The 13,145-nt window shown below is 47.4% G+C and overlaps 5 non-coding genes across 5 annotated transcripts; 3 read left to right on the top strand and 2 right to left on the bottom strand.

Moving 5' to 3' along the window:
* The first annotated feature begins 896 nt into the window (after nt 1-896).
* LOC148631561 (U1 spliceosomal RNA) lies at nt 897-1,060 on the top strand. Its single transcript, XR_015934684.1, has one exon. It is a non-coding gene; the product is annotated as a U1 spliceosomal RNA (small nuclear RNA).
* Nucleotides 1,061-3,905: 2,845 nt separating this feature from the next.
* On the top strand, nt 3,906-4,069 carry LOC148631562 (U1 spliceosomal RNA). Its single transcript, XR_015934630.1, has one exon. It is a non-coding gene; the product is annotated as a U1 spliceosomal RNA (small nuclear RNA).
* A 636-nt stretch (nt 4,070-4,705) lies between these two features.
* On the bottom strand, nt 4,706-4,824 carry LOC148631563 (5S ribosomal RNA). The gene has a single exon (XR_015934712.1). It is a non-coding gene; the product is annotated as a 5S ribosomal RNA (ribosomal RNA).
* A 1,292-nt stretch (nt 4,825-6,116) lies between these two features.
* On the top strand, nt 6,117-6,257 carry LOC148631564 (U4 spliceosomal RNA). The gene has a single exon (XR_015934647.1). It is a non-coding gene; the product is annotated as a U4 spliceosomal RNA (small nuclear RNA).
* Nucleotides 6,258-12,385: 6,128 nt separating this feature from the next.
* On the bottom strand, nt 12,386-12,456 carry trnag-gcc (transfer RNA glycine (anticodon GCC)). Its single transcript has one exon. It is a non-coding gene; the product is annotated as a tRNA-Gly (tRNA).
* Nucleotides 12,457-13,145: the final 689 nt, after the last annotated feature.

Here is a 13,145-nt window from a genome sequence, read left to right on the forward strand (position 1 = left end):
GATCTAGTCACCGGGGAGAAACGATACAATTGAAGGATTGCTCGGCTCTCGGCACTTGAAAAGACCGACAAATGTCTCGTTCCCGCTGGAGCTGAATGTACCCGCATGTGTGGTGTCGTCTTCTTCCCCCGCCCCGCTGTGTTTGCTGTATTGTCTCTGAAGCCGGCCCCCCCGAGACGAGACGGGCTGTTCCTGTGACCCAATTAACACTTTACAGGTGCCATTCCCCGGCATTGTGGCCATTGTCGGTGCTCACATGCGATAAGATAAGGCGGAGGAGAGCGGGGCATGCCCAGCGGCAGACATTCAAGGAGGGGGCAGTGCGAGGTGAGGTGAGGTGCGACACGCCGGAGCCCCGACGCAGCTAATGCGGAGCACTTGTTGGACTGGCATCGAAAGGACGTGTGCGCACGGAGCGAGCCTTCCCTGCGGCGGAGCGCGGGAACTTTCTCCCCCCCTCCCGCTGCAGGAGTTGTGTGCGCTGCAGCGGTGCCGAGAGAAAAGCACAGAAGGCAGCAGGCTCTGGAGAGCAGGTAAGAGACGGAGCCTTGTGGGCAGGCGAGCAGGCCCATTTTTTGGAAATTGCTGAAAAGGTTTGTTCGGTGTGTGGCAGGCGCACGTCGCGAGCTTGCGTGGTGATCTGCCGGTCTGGAGTTATGCAAATGAGGCGAATTGCATCCCGGGACATGCTGCGAATGCGCAACGGCGACTGCAGATGTGTAGGAAACGGCGCGCTCGTTTTCTCGTTTTGCCCACACTTTTGAGTGTTAGTGTGGCGTGTGAGTGTGTGAAAGAGTGGGCCCAGCAGGAGGCGGTGGCGTGCGGGGCGAGGAGGTGGCCTAGGCTGCGCGATTTGTGCTGTGGGTGCGGGCCGCTTGCAGGGGCCTGTTTAACTCATACTTACCTGGCAGGGGAGATACCTTGATCAAGAAGGAGGTTCACCCAGAGCGAGGCTCGGCCATTGCACTCCGGCTGTGATGACCCCTGCGAATTCCCCAAATGTGGGAATCTCGACTGCATAATTTCTGGTAGTGGGGGACTGCGTTCGCGCTCTCCCCTGATGTGCTTGGTCCAAAATCAGATACGGGAGGGTTAGGACACCACGAGCTGCGTGGCTGCGGAAGGATCCCGGTTCGACAGGAGTGGACGCCGCTGCTGGTTCTCGCTGGCTTTTAGTTAGGGGTCCGGAGAAGCATCTCAAGCTAGTTCCACTACTCCTTCCGGACGTTCATTCCCTTTTCAAAGTCAGTCGTTTTGCTGTAGTCTGCGTTCTTTAGGCTGATTATCGAGGTTAGCCTTTATTTGGTCATGGGGGGCCTCGGTACTGTATGCTGAGTCTAAAGACAGTTTCACCCATTTTCTGATTGCTCGGTTCTGTACCACTGCAGACATGTCAAACAGTGAATGGCTGTACCTCTATTGTATCCGTGCTCAATGAATGAAATCGGTAACAAATGAATATATGTCTAGTTATACGAAAAACGAGTGGTTTATCGACTCATCTTCATTTGCAGATTTAGAGGCAGCTTCGATATTCGTTTTACAGACGGGTTTTTTTTTTTGAATATGGGTCACACACATGCCACAGCAACAAAACATCTCTAGAGATGAGGCTATAGATCACCTTTCCATCCTGCAGGTTTTCCTCCCAAAGCCTACGGCACCAACGGCGACCCCTGCTGGCCGGGAGAGCAAAAGCTTACAGCACCTGGTATTCCCAGGCAGTCTCCCATCCAAGTACTAATCGCGCTCTGCCCCCGGTCTCTTGCGCGAGTACTAAATCTCACGGACAGGGGGGCCTCGTCATTGATTGTTACAGGTGAGACGGGGATTAGGAGGAGACCCCGACTGATGGGTAAAGGGGAGCACTAACACCAGAGGGACACCCCCAGCGTCTCTTTTTGAGAGACGCCCTGGGGTTTCCTAATGGCCAAAGAGGGTCGGGACCTCGGTTTGACGCCTCCCCTGAAGGACGGCGCCTGTTTGTGCAGCAGAGTGTCGCCATCAGGAGGCTGGGGCGTAAGAGAGCCACACAGCCCGCAGGGTGAGCGCTCCCTACTGGTCCCAGTCACACCTCTTGCAGGAGCAGCAGCAACCGGAGCTTTTCCGGGGTGGAATCTCCCATCCGGGTGCCGACCAGGCTCACACCTGCTGGGCTGCCCTGGGGGTGAAGGATCGTTCGTGTGCAACTCTTTGGAAAGGAGCTGCTTTCCAAATCGCATTGCGTGCCTGGATGTTGGCGAATGCGCTCCCTTGTGTTGGCTCGTCCCGCACTGGAGGAGGACAAACAATCTGCACGGAGGAGCACCAGGCAAGTCTTCACCAGACAAAAACCTCCAGTGCACAGCACTCTGGAAACATTTCGGGGCTTTCGCGTGTTTATTTCAGCACGTAAAGCGCACCGGTCCAACACGTCGGCCGGGCGCGCGGCGCCTCCGCCCTCTTGTGGCCTTGCGGCGTCAGAGCAAGAGGCTCCTTCTCGCTGCCCTTCCGCTGTGTTGCAGGGCCCCGAGAGGGAACCCGGAGCGCGCACTTTGTGGGGGGCGGGTGACCGCGTTCGCGCTCTGCCCCCGGTCTCTTGCGCGAGTACTAAATCTCACGGACAGGGGGGCCTCGTCATTGATTGTTACAGGTGAGACGGGGATTAGGAGGAGACCCCGACTGATGGGTAAAGGGGAGCACTAACACCAGAGGGACACCCCCGGCGTCTCTTTTTGAGAGACGCCCTGGGGTTTCCTAATGGCCAAGGAGGGTCGGGACCTCGGTTTGACGCCTCCCCCGAAGGACGGCGCCTGTTTGTGCAGCAGAATGTCGCCATCAGGAGGCTGGGGCGTAAGAGAGCCACACAGCCCGCAGGGTGAGCGCTCCCTACTGGTCCCAGTCACACCTCTTGCAGGAGCAGCAGCAACCGGAGCTTTTCCGGGGTGGAATCTCCCATCCGGGTGCCGGCCAGGCTCACACCTGCTGGGCTGCCCCGGGGGTGAGCCCAGTCGAGAGTCGCAGGGCCAGATCTAGTCACCGGGGAGAAACGATACAAGTGAAGGATTGCTCGGCTCTCGGCACTTGAAAAGACCGACAAATGTCTCGTTCCCGCCGGAGCTGAATGTACCCGCATGTGTGGTGTCGTCTTCTTCCCCCGCCCCGCTGTGTTTGCTGTATTGTCTCTGAAGCCGGCCCCCCCGAGACGAGATGGGCTGTTCCTGTGCCCCAATTAACACTTTACAGGTGCCATTCCCCGGCATTGTGGCCATTGTCGGTGCTCACACGCGATAAGATAAGGCGGAGGAGAGCGGGGCATGCCCAGCGGCAGACATTCAAGGAGGGGGCAGTGCGAGGTGAGGTGAGGTGCGACACGCCGGAGCCCCGACGCAGCTAATGCGGAGCACTTGTTGGACTGGCATCGAAAGGACGTGAGCGCACGGAGCGAGCCTTCCCTGCGGCGGAGCGCGGGAACTTTCTCCCCCCCTCCCGCTGCAGGAGTTGTGTGCACTGCAGCGGTGCCGAGAGAAAAGCACAGAAGGCAGCAGGCTCTGGAGAGCAGGTAAGAGACGGAGCCTTGTGGGCAGGCGAGCAGGCCTGTTTTTTGGAAATTGCTGAAAAGGTTTGTTCGGTGTGTGGCAGGCGCACGTCGCGAGCTTGCGTGGCGATCTGCCGGTCTGGAGTCATGCAAATGAGGCCGAATTGCATCCCGGGACATGCTGCGAATGCGCAACGGCGACTGCAGATGTGTAGGAAACGGCACGCTCGTTTTCTCGTTTTGCCCACACTTTTGAGTGTTAGTGTGGCGTGTGAGTGTGTGAAAGAGTGGGCCCAGCAGGAGGCGGTGGCGTGCGGGGCGAGGAGGTGGCCTAGGCTGCGCGATTTGTGCTGTGGGTGCGGGCCGCTTGCAGGGGCCTGTTTAACTTATACTTACCTGGCAGGGGAGAAACCTTGATCAAGAAGGAGGTTCACCCAGGGCGAGGCTCGGCCATTGCACTCCGGCTGTGCTGACCCCTGCGAATTCCCCAAATGTGGGAATCTCGACTGCATAATTTCTGGTAGTGGGGGACTGCGTTCGCGCTCTCCCCTGATGTGCTTGGTCCAAAATCAGATACGGGAGGGTTAGGACACCACGAGCTGCGTGGCTGCGGAAGGATCCCGGTTCGACAGGAGTGGACGCCGCTGCTGGTTCTCGCTGGCTTTTAGTTAGGGGTCCGGAGAAGCATCTCAAGCTAGTTCCACTACTCCTTCCGGACGTTCATTCCCTTTTCAAAGTCAGTCGTTTTGCTGTAGTCTGCGTTCTTTAGGCTGATTATCGAGGTTAGCCTTTATTTGGTCATGGGGGGCCTCGGTACTGTATGCTGAGTCTAAAGACAGTTTCACCCGTTTTCTGATTGCTCGGTTCTGTACCAGTGCAGACATGTCAAACAGTGAATGGCTGTACCTCTATTGTATCCGTGCTCAATGAATGAAATCGGTAACAAATGAATATATGTCTAGTTATACGAAAAACGAGTGGTTTATCGACTCATCTTCATTTGCAGATTTAGAGGCAGCTTCGATATTCGTTTTACAGACGGGTTTTTTTTTTTGAATATGGGTCACACACATGCCACAGCAACAAAACATCTCTAGAGATGAGGCTATAGATCACCTTTCCATCCTGCAGGTTTTCCTCCCAAAGCCTATGGCACCAACAGCGACCCCTGCTGGCCGGGAGAGCAAAAGCTTACAGCACCTGGTATTCCCAGGCAGTCTCCCATCCAAGTACTAACCAGGACCGACGCTGCTTAGCTTCCGAGATCAGACGAGATCGGGCGTGTTCAGGGTGGTGTGGCCGTAAGCAAAAGCCCCGGCGCCTGACTCGCTACTTGAAGCTGTGTGTGGCGGGGGTTCCGTGCCCCCCGAGCGGGACTGAAGGATCGTTCGTGTGCAACTCTTTGGAAAGGAGCTGCTTTCCAAATCGCATTGCGTGCCTGGATGTTGGCGAATGCGCTCCCTTGTGTTGGCTCGTCCCGCACTGGAGGAGGACAAACAATCTGCACGGAAGAGCACCAGGCAAGTCTTCAGTGCACAGCACTCTGGAAACATTTCGGGGCTGTCGCGTGTTTATTTCAGCACGTAAAGCGCACCGGTCCAACATATCGGCCGGGCGCGCGGCGCCTCCGCCCTGTTGCTGCCCCTGCAGCTTCTTCACTTTTCCCTTTAGTTGCCATCGATTTTTTTGTAGTGCTATACATATACGATTGAGGTATCTTAGAGTTCTCCTTCGAAGACCCAGCACTCTCTTTTCTTTTCCCAGTGTTACTCATATCGGACTTTTTAAACCTAAAAAAAAATCGTTTTTTTTTCTTTCAATTATAACTGAAGTTTAAACAACTAGTGTTAAGTCCTTATTTTTCTGTAGTCAAAAAAAGCAAAAATTAACATTCAGGTCATGAAAAACTCAAAAAAACTCCCCAACCACTAAACTTTACCTCCCACCTGAGCGCCATCTTGAACGCCCCTACCACCAGAGAATGCTCACGATTTCGGAAGCTGCCTCCGGGACGTGCTGATTCCACACATCCTGAATAAATCATGATATTGTTAGTTGCTGTAGCTAGACGTTCAAATGAGTTTCATGGCCAGATGGACTGTTTCCTCCAGCGGTATAATAATGCAGTGAGACAGCACGATGCCTGCAAGACTATTTCACGCTAAACGCCACAGATTGTGTTTGTCCGTTCGTGTCAGTCGTCCCGCAGCCACGGGAAGTGGGACACAAACATGCTGCAATGCTTTCAAGACGTTAGGATTTGTTTGTGCAACATCCAAGAAGAGTACTTGTGGCTTGAATGTGAACTGTACGTGCCCGCCCCCTTTCCTCTGTAGTGCATGAGTTCCTCCCGGCATGCCCTTCGTCATTGTTCTGTCATCTTGTATTTAAAGGGTTGTATTTCTGCTGCTGAAAATAAGCAACGGTTTTCTCACAACGCCCTTTGTTCCCAACGGAGCCCTTGTCTGTCATGAAATTCTTCAAAACCTCAAGCTAGAAGAAGAAGAAGACGACAAATATGAAGCGTTATAGCAACGACATGCCATGAGACGATCGATAACGATTTCCATAGGATCCCCGCGGTTGCCCGGCAACCGTCAGCTTTGCGCAGTGGCAGTATCGTAGCCTGTGAGGTTTAGCCGAGGCGCGATTATTGCTAGTTGAAAACTTTTCCCAATACTCGCTTCCACCGGTTTGCAATACAATCGGCGAAAGCAATTTTTGACAGTCTCGTCAGAGACTGAGCAAGGTGTTTAAAGACAGATTTGGTCACGGTGATATCATGGTAGAAAGAAACGAGCTTGTTACGTGTCAACAGAAACGCTCTTTAGCTCTTTCAGCTTTATGCAGAGAACAGCGTCTGTCGAGATTACTTTTGTGTCAGCGCGAAACGCCGTGTGCTGTCAGTATGATTTCATATTGCTCATAGCGGCGCCTGGCTTTTGTCTGTCAAACGTTAGGTTGCGCTTCTTCATGCTGCATCGTCGGCATGAGTGGAGCATTTTAAACGTCTGTACTTACTGCGCCCCATAAGAAATCGTTTGTCCCCATTCAAAAGAGATTGTGCGATGTCCTGCAGCGTTCGCAAAGCAAACCTTTGACAGTTTGAAAAGAGGAATTTATTCTGCTTCCTGTGCGTGCAGTAGTTACAAAGTTGAACGTCTTTACACGATCTGCTGCAGTTTTCAGTGGGTGGGCTTTGTCAAATGGCTTGGAAAAACGCACTGTGTTTCGGCTCGGGAAACATCATGAGCAGTGTCCTGCATGTTTTCTTTGTATAGCTGTCTTTTAACGCATACAGAATTCATTCGAAATCATTGATTTCTCCAATTAACAAGGGTCCCTTTTTGAACCTGCCAGAAGCATTCTTTCAATGGAACAGATTTACTCCGGGGAAGGGCAGCATGACATTGAGAGTAGCTCAAGCTTTCAGCACCTTTATCTGACTGCATGTATGCAGACACTGCTCAGAATCCCCTGTAAGATTCTCCTTCAATTCCGTTTTGCAGTGCTTTAGCTCTTTCAAAAGGCTTCGCTTTGCTAGTCACAATCCAAGGCTCATGACAGCATTTGAAAACATTCGCAACTGCGTTGGCCGGGAATCGAACCTGGGTTAACTGCTTTGAAGGCAGCTATGCGCAACACTGGCTCGCTCCAGAATAAATCTCACGTCGAGGGCATATTTTTTTCCATTTTACCGTGAGTCGTGCTCAGCTGCACAGAGGAGAGAGCAGAGCAATGAGGTCACGGGGACAGGGGAGTCACACGCTGGCGGTTTGAATACGCGGAAGATCACTGAGGGATCCTCAGTATATGGACCCTCCGTGCGCCATCAGTCCGCACTCCGGACTCTGAATCCTGCCATCCGAGGTAAGATCTCGGCGGAACCTGAGGCGCAGTTCCTTCTTAAAACGTAATCTGGTGAGCATTTCTAGAATCGTACTTGTATAGATGCAGCCTTTAATGTGTTGCTAGGTTAAAATTGATGACTTCTTGTATTTCAGTAGGCAACTGCCCTCTTGATTTCGGATTTAATTTCTTTATTACAGGGGCGCTTTTATGAAGACAGAGTCATGTTCAGGTACTTTGCTTGATGGAGGAAGCTCATTTCGGACTCTGTGATCTGCTCACCTGGAAAGGTCTGCTATACTACTACAAGAGATAAGTAGAGTCTGGAAGAAGGGACAATTTTATGATGCTTTGGAAGATAATGTTTTTTTTTCTTATACTGAAAATGAAAGGTAGTTGTTTCTATATGGACTCAGTCTTTGGAATTTGTATATTTATATATTTCAGTGAACCCTCAGCCATTCCTTCTGTATTGTAATTCAATTTCTCTTTTAAAATTCCTTCCCCACTTCTAGGACCTGCAGTTGCTAAACTCCACAATGGCTTCTATTGGAAAGTCTGTGACTGAGACCAAGTAAGTGTTCATTATGCTCAAACTATGAGAGAGAAAATTAAGGATAATTTAAGAAATCAGTCTTAGCTTGTTTCTATACACAGATGGTATTATTTATTTTCAAAGGAAACCCGCGAGGATTCCCCTGGTGTGCAAGATGTGCCTGAATACTCTTGATCAGCTTCCTGCTCACTTGAAGAGGGCGTGTATGAAGCACGCCACGGCAGAAAAGATCAGGATGGCCTCTCAACAGGCGAGGGAGGACATGATGAATCACCTGAAGAACGGGGTCATCGTGGATTACCACAGAATAGAGATCGTGTCTGGTGAGGCAAACAGGATAGTGGTTGTAAGACTGCTAGAGTCCTTGGGCCTTTTTGTACATGGGAAGCCTGAAGACACATTGGCAAGGTGAGATATTTTTAATCTGTAAGGCTTCTGTAGTTTCTTTTTGAAATCATTGTTACAACATATTATGTAAAAGCATGTTGAAAAGAATCTACCTGCATTCCAGCGGCCCTGAGCAAGAGGCCGCTGTCCAGGAGGAAGAGATGCCAGAGGCTGCTCTAGAAACTGAAACAGAAGCGCATAAGGAAGGGGAAGATGTGAGCTCTGAAGAACTCTATCAGCAGTAAGACTTTTTTATTTTTCAGATGTATCTATTTTTTACTAAAATTCTAATTTGTCTTATAGGTATAAAATGTTTAAACCGGTGTTTTATATCCTTACAGGCCCTGAGTAGTTAAAAAGTATCAGCAGGCCGGAAGAGAGTGGCCCAAGCTGGACTCTATAGAAAGCACTCCCTGGATGCTCCTCTCCTGATTGGATTCAAACAGTACCTTACCAAGGATCTGGGAGTGGCAAATTATTCTCAGGAGGTATTTATTTTTTAAAGGCATTTAAAATTAAGCAATGGTATCTTCATTGTAAATGTTTTTATTTCTTAGCTTAAAATTCACCCATGTGAAATGATGTCAGCCATAAACATCATGACTCTATATTTCCTACCTGAATCTATTCTACTTAAATTATTACATTATACACAATTTGAGTTCATTTTAAAAAGTAAAAGGTAATGAAAGGAATGCATTTTCATAAGAAAGATAATACCGATATGCATGTGATAATCTTCCTTATATCATGTAGTGCATCATTTGGACACTTTGTGGGCTTCAAATACAAAGAAAATCATGTTCTATGGTACAAGATAAATACAAAACTTAAGCTTCTTTATAAAGCATAAGCAATCATTTATTACATCGCTTCTTGAATTAAATCTTTTGACAAGAGGTAAGACTTCTGTTACATTTAAACCCATGTTTAGCTGTGTTTTTTAGATTTAACTGAACCAATTTCTGTGTGTGATAATGTCCTTGAATTCTGACAACATCACACTAAATTACATGATATAAAACAGCTAATGTTTCTAGAGATAAAGTTTCTGAGATGCTTCTAATTACTTTTTATTACCAGGGACAGTTTAATTCACCTTGTACAGTACTGTAAGACCAAGATACTTTTTTTAAAAGTTATTTAACATTTTATAGAACTTTGTCTACTATGGCAACATGATGTGCTTGGTGAAACTTGGAAAAATACTGCTTGGCCACTTATCTTAAGATAAAGATAGGATAAAGGTTTATCTTTTGCACCTACCTGACCCCCAGGGAAGGCCAATGCTTTCTAAGTTGATGGTTCCCTACAGTAGACTGTACTTTAATTTCAAAGGTAATGTATATTGACCCAAATCAGTTTTGGAATCCAATCTACTGACGAGATGGAGCACATCCTTTTTTCAGGATTTTAGCATCATACGTTTGGTATATTTAGTCCCTAATGCTGAAAGAAATGATCATAGAACATTTGGACACTTTGTGGGCTTGAAATACAAAGCAAATCATGTTCTATGGTACAAGATAAATACAAAACTTAAGCTTTTATTTTAATTAGATTTGTTTATAAAGCATAAGCAATCATTTATTACATTAATATATGTGAAAATAACATTTTAGCATCATACGTTTAGTATATTTAGTCCCTAATGCTGAAAGAAATGATCATAGAACATGACATCTAACCTTACCTGCGGTGTTTTTAATCCCTATTGCTCAATGCACGGTGAAAGGATTCCATACATGTGTCTGACAATGAGGAATGGGCCCCTGAGACAGTCATTTGCCTGTTTCACAAATGATCGTATTTTACTAGAGATTCTGTTTGGGATTCAGATGTGCATTCGGACAGCAATCCCTTTCAAGAAATGATACGTTCTGGATGAGGTCAAAGGTGCTGGAACACTGTATCTAGGATGTGTTTGCAGAGACTGTGTGTCTCCTGCTTCAACGCAGTGATAAACAGATGTGCTCCTTTAATTTATTGGTACATGCCCAGGGCAGTAAGCAGTCTGAGGATTTATTTCCAGATGGCATAGAGCAGTGAAGCAGTGAAGTAGTGCAAAACACTGGATCATTATATTATTAGAATCTATTCTACTTAAATTATTACATTATACTCAATTTGAGTTCATTTTAAAAAGTAAAAGGTAATGAAAGGAATGCATTTTCATAAGAAAGATAATACCGATATGCATGTGATAATCTTCCTTATATCATGTAGTGCGTCATTTGGACACTTTGTGGGCTTGAAATACGAAGAAAATCATGTTCTATGGTACAAGATAAATACAAAACTTAAGCTTTTATTTTAATTAGATTTGTTTATAAAGCATAAGCAATCATTTATTACATTAATATATGTGAAAATAACATTTTAGCATCATACGTTTAGTATATTTAGTCCCTAATGCTGAAAGAAATGATCATAGAACATGACATCTAACCTTACCTGTGGTGTTTTTAATCCCTATTGCTCAATGCACGGTGAAAGCATTCCATACATGTGTCTGACAATGAGGAATGGGCCCCTGAGACAGTCATTTGCCTGTTTCACAAATGATCGTATTTTACTAGAGATTCTGTTTGGGATTCAGATGTGCATTCGGACAGCAATCCCTTTCAAGAAATGATACGTTCTGGATGAGGTCAAAGGTGCTGGAACACTGTATCTAGGATGTGTTTGCAGAGACTGTGTGTCTCCTGCTTCAACGCAGTGATAAACAGATGTGCTCCTTTAATTTATTGGTACATGCCCAGGGCAGTAAGCAGTCTGAGGATTTATTTCCAGATGGCATAGAGCAGTGAAGCAGTGAAGTAGTGCAAAACACTGGATCATTATATTATTAGAATCTATTCTACTTAAATTATTACATTATACTCAATTTGAGTTCATTTTAAAAAGTAAAAGGTAATGAAAGGAATGCATTTTCATAAGAAAGATAATACCGATATGCATGTGATAATCTTCCTTATATCATGTAGTGCGTCATTTGGACACTTTGTGGGCTTGAAATACAAAGAAAATCATGTTCTATGGTACAAGATAAATACAAAACTTAAGCTTTTATTTTATTTAGATTTGTTTATAAAGCATAAGCAATCATTTATTACATTAATATATGTGAAAATAACATTTTAGCATCATATGTTTAGTATATTTAGTCCCTAATGCCGAAAGAAATGATCATTTGTTTAACATGCACGGGTCTGTCTCAAAGGATGCAGTACTCCTGAAGGGTCTCAAACCCTACATTTCGGATGCCTAGCTGTATCCCTCACATGTGGCACCTCAGAATGACTTCTAACCTTACCTGTGGTGTATTCAGTCCCTATTGCTCAATGCACGGTGTACATACTGCATACATGTGTCTTGAGAATGAGGAATGGGCCCCTGAGACAGTCATTTGCCTGTTTCACAAACAGGAACCTGGACCTAGACCTGGCCCGTACAGGGCTCAAACCCGCGAACTTGGCGTTATTAGCACCACGCTCTAACCAACTGAGCTAACCGGCCTCACGACAGTGCTCCTCTCTGTGCTGCAAAAAATCAAACTCAGGGAATTTCTTTTGTCCTCCTTTGAATAGAAAGCCGTGTAATTCAGTGTACGGGCTTTCTCGTGCAGTTTCATGGTTCTTGTAACCCAAATCCTACACTGGCCTGAAGTGCCCCCCCATTTCACAGCATTTTTCAGCTGATTTAAAATGTACCTAAAGGAGAAGCATTATTGAAGACCATCAATTACCAAGAGCTTTTGTCAAAGGTTTTGGTGGTCATTTTGAATGACCACAGAGCGCTGTGACCTCGGTTTTACATCTCATCCAAAAGACAGCGCCCTTTTACAACACAGCATCTCCGTCACTATACTGGGGCATTGGGACCCGCAGAGACCTCAGGGTGAGCGCCCCACCGCCGGCACCATTAACACCGCTTCCAGCTGGAAGCTTTGTTTTTCCCTGTAGCTCATCCTCATCCAGGTACTGACCTGGCTCACACCTGCTTAGCTTCAGTGGGTTTTCAGTTGCGAGTTGCAAGGGGATGCAAGTGATGGAGCCGCTCGCTGCAAAAGCCACTGCATTGGCCGGGAATCGAACCCGAGCCTCCCGCGTGGCAGGCGAGAATTCTACCACTGAACCACCAATGCTCAGTGCCTGGGCCTTCAAAAAAGACGCTTTTTTGGTGCTCTGTGCAAAACGCGTTGACATCTGCTTCCAGCTGCAAAATGCCATTTGCGGACGCTGAGGAACTTATTTCCAAGGCAGCGGGTACAAGCGATTGGGCGTTTTAAAACCACCAGGAACAGCAAAGAGGCGCGCTTCTTTGCTTGTGCCGAAACACACCGACTGAAGGCGGACAACGTAATCGGCAGGATTGGAACCTGTGCGGGGAGACCCCAATAGATTTCTAGTCCACCGCCTTAACCACTCAGCCACGACTACAGCAAGCCCCACCGCCGCTGCGTTCTTGCTACAATCTTACCTGGATCGCGAGGCGCCGGCGGAAGCCTATTTCAAAGTCGTTCTCCGTTTCAAAAAAACATTTCCAAAATACAAGCCTTGCAGACAGACACGCCTCAGAGGACTTAAGGGTGGCTTCATGTCGGAATGATAAAGTCTCCCCGTCCGGACATGAAAATGCCACTTTGTTACACACAAAAAAAGAATCAACAACAGAGAAATGCCCACAAGCATTTGAAAAGCCGCACCACGTCGCACTTGAAATAGCTCTTACATTAGTGGTAGACACAGGAATCGCCTTTTTATTTACGCTCTTACCAACGCGATGGAAAGCAAAACAAAGCAAAGCAGAGCAAAACAAAACGAACAAACGAAA

The sequence above is a fragment of the Lepisosteus platostomus genome, unplaced genomic scaffold (genome assembly GCF_059453375.1).
Source record: "Lepisosteus platostomus isolate fLepPlt1 unplaced genomic scaffold, fLepPlt1.hap1 Scaffold_75_H1, whole genome shotgun sequence".
Classification (NCBI taxonomy): Eukaryota; Metazoa; Chordata; class Actinopteri; order Semionotiformes; family Lepisosteidae; genus Lepisosteus; species Lepisosteus platostomus.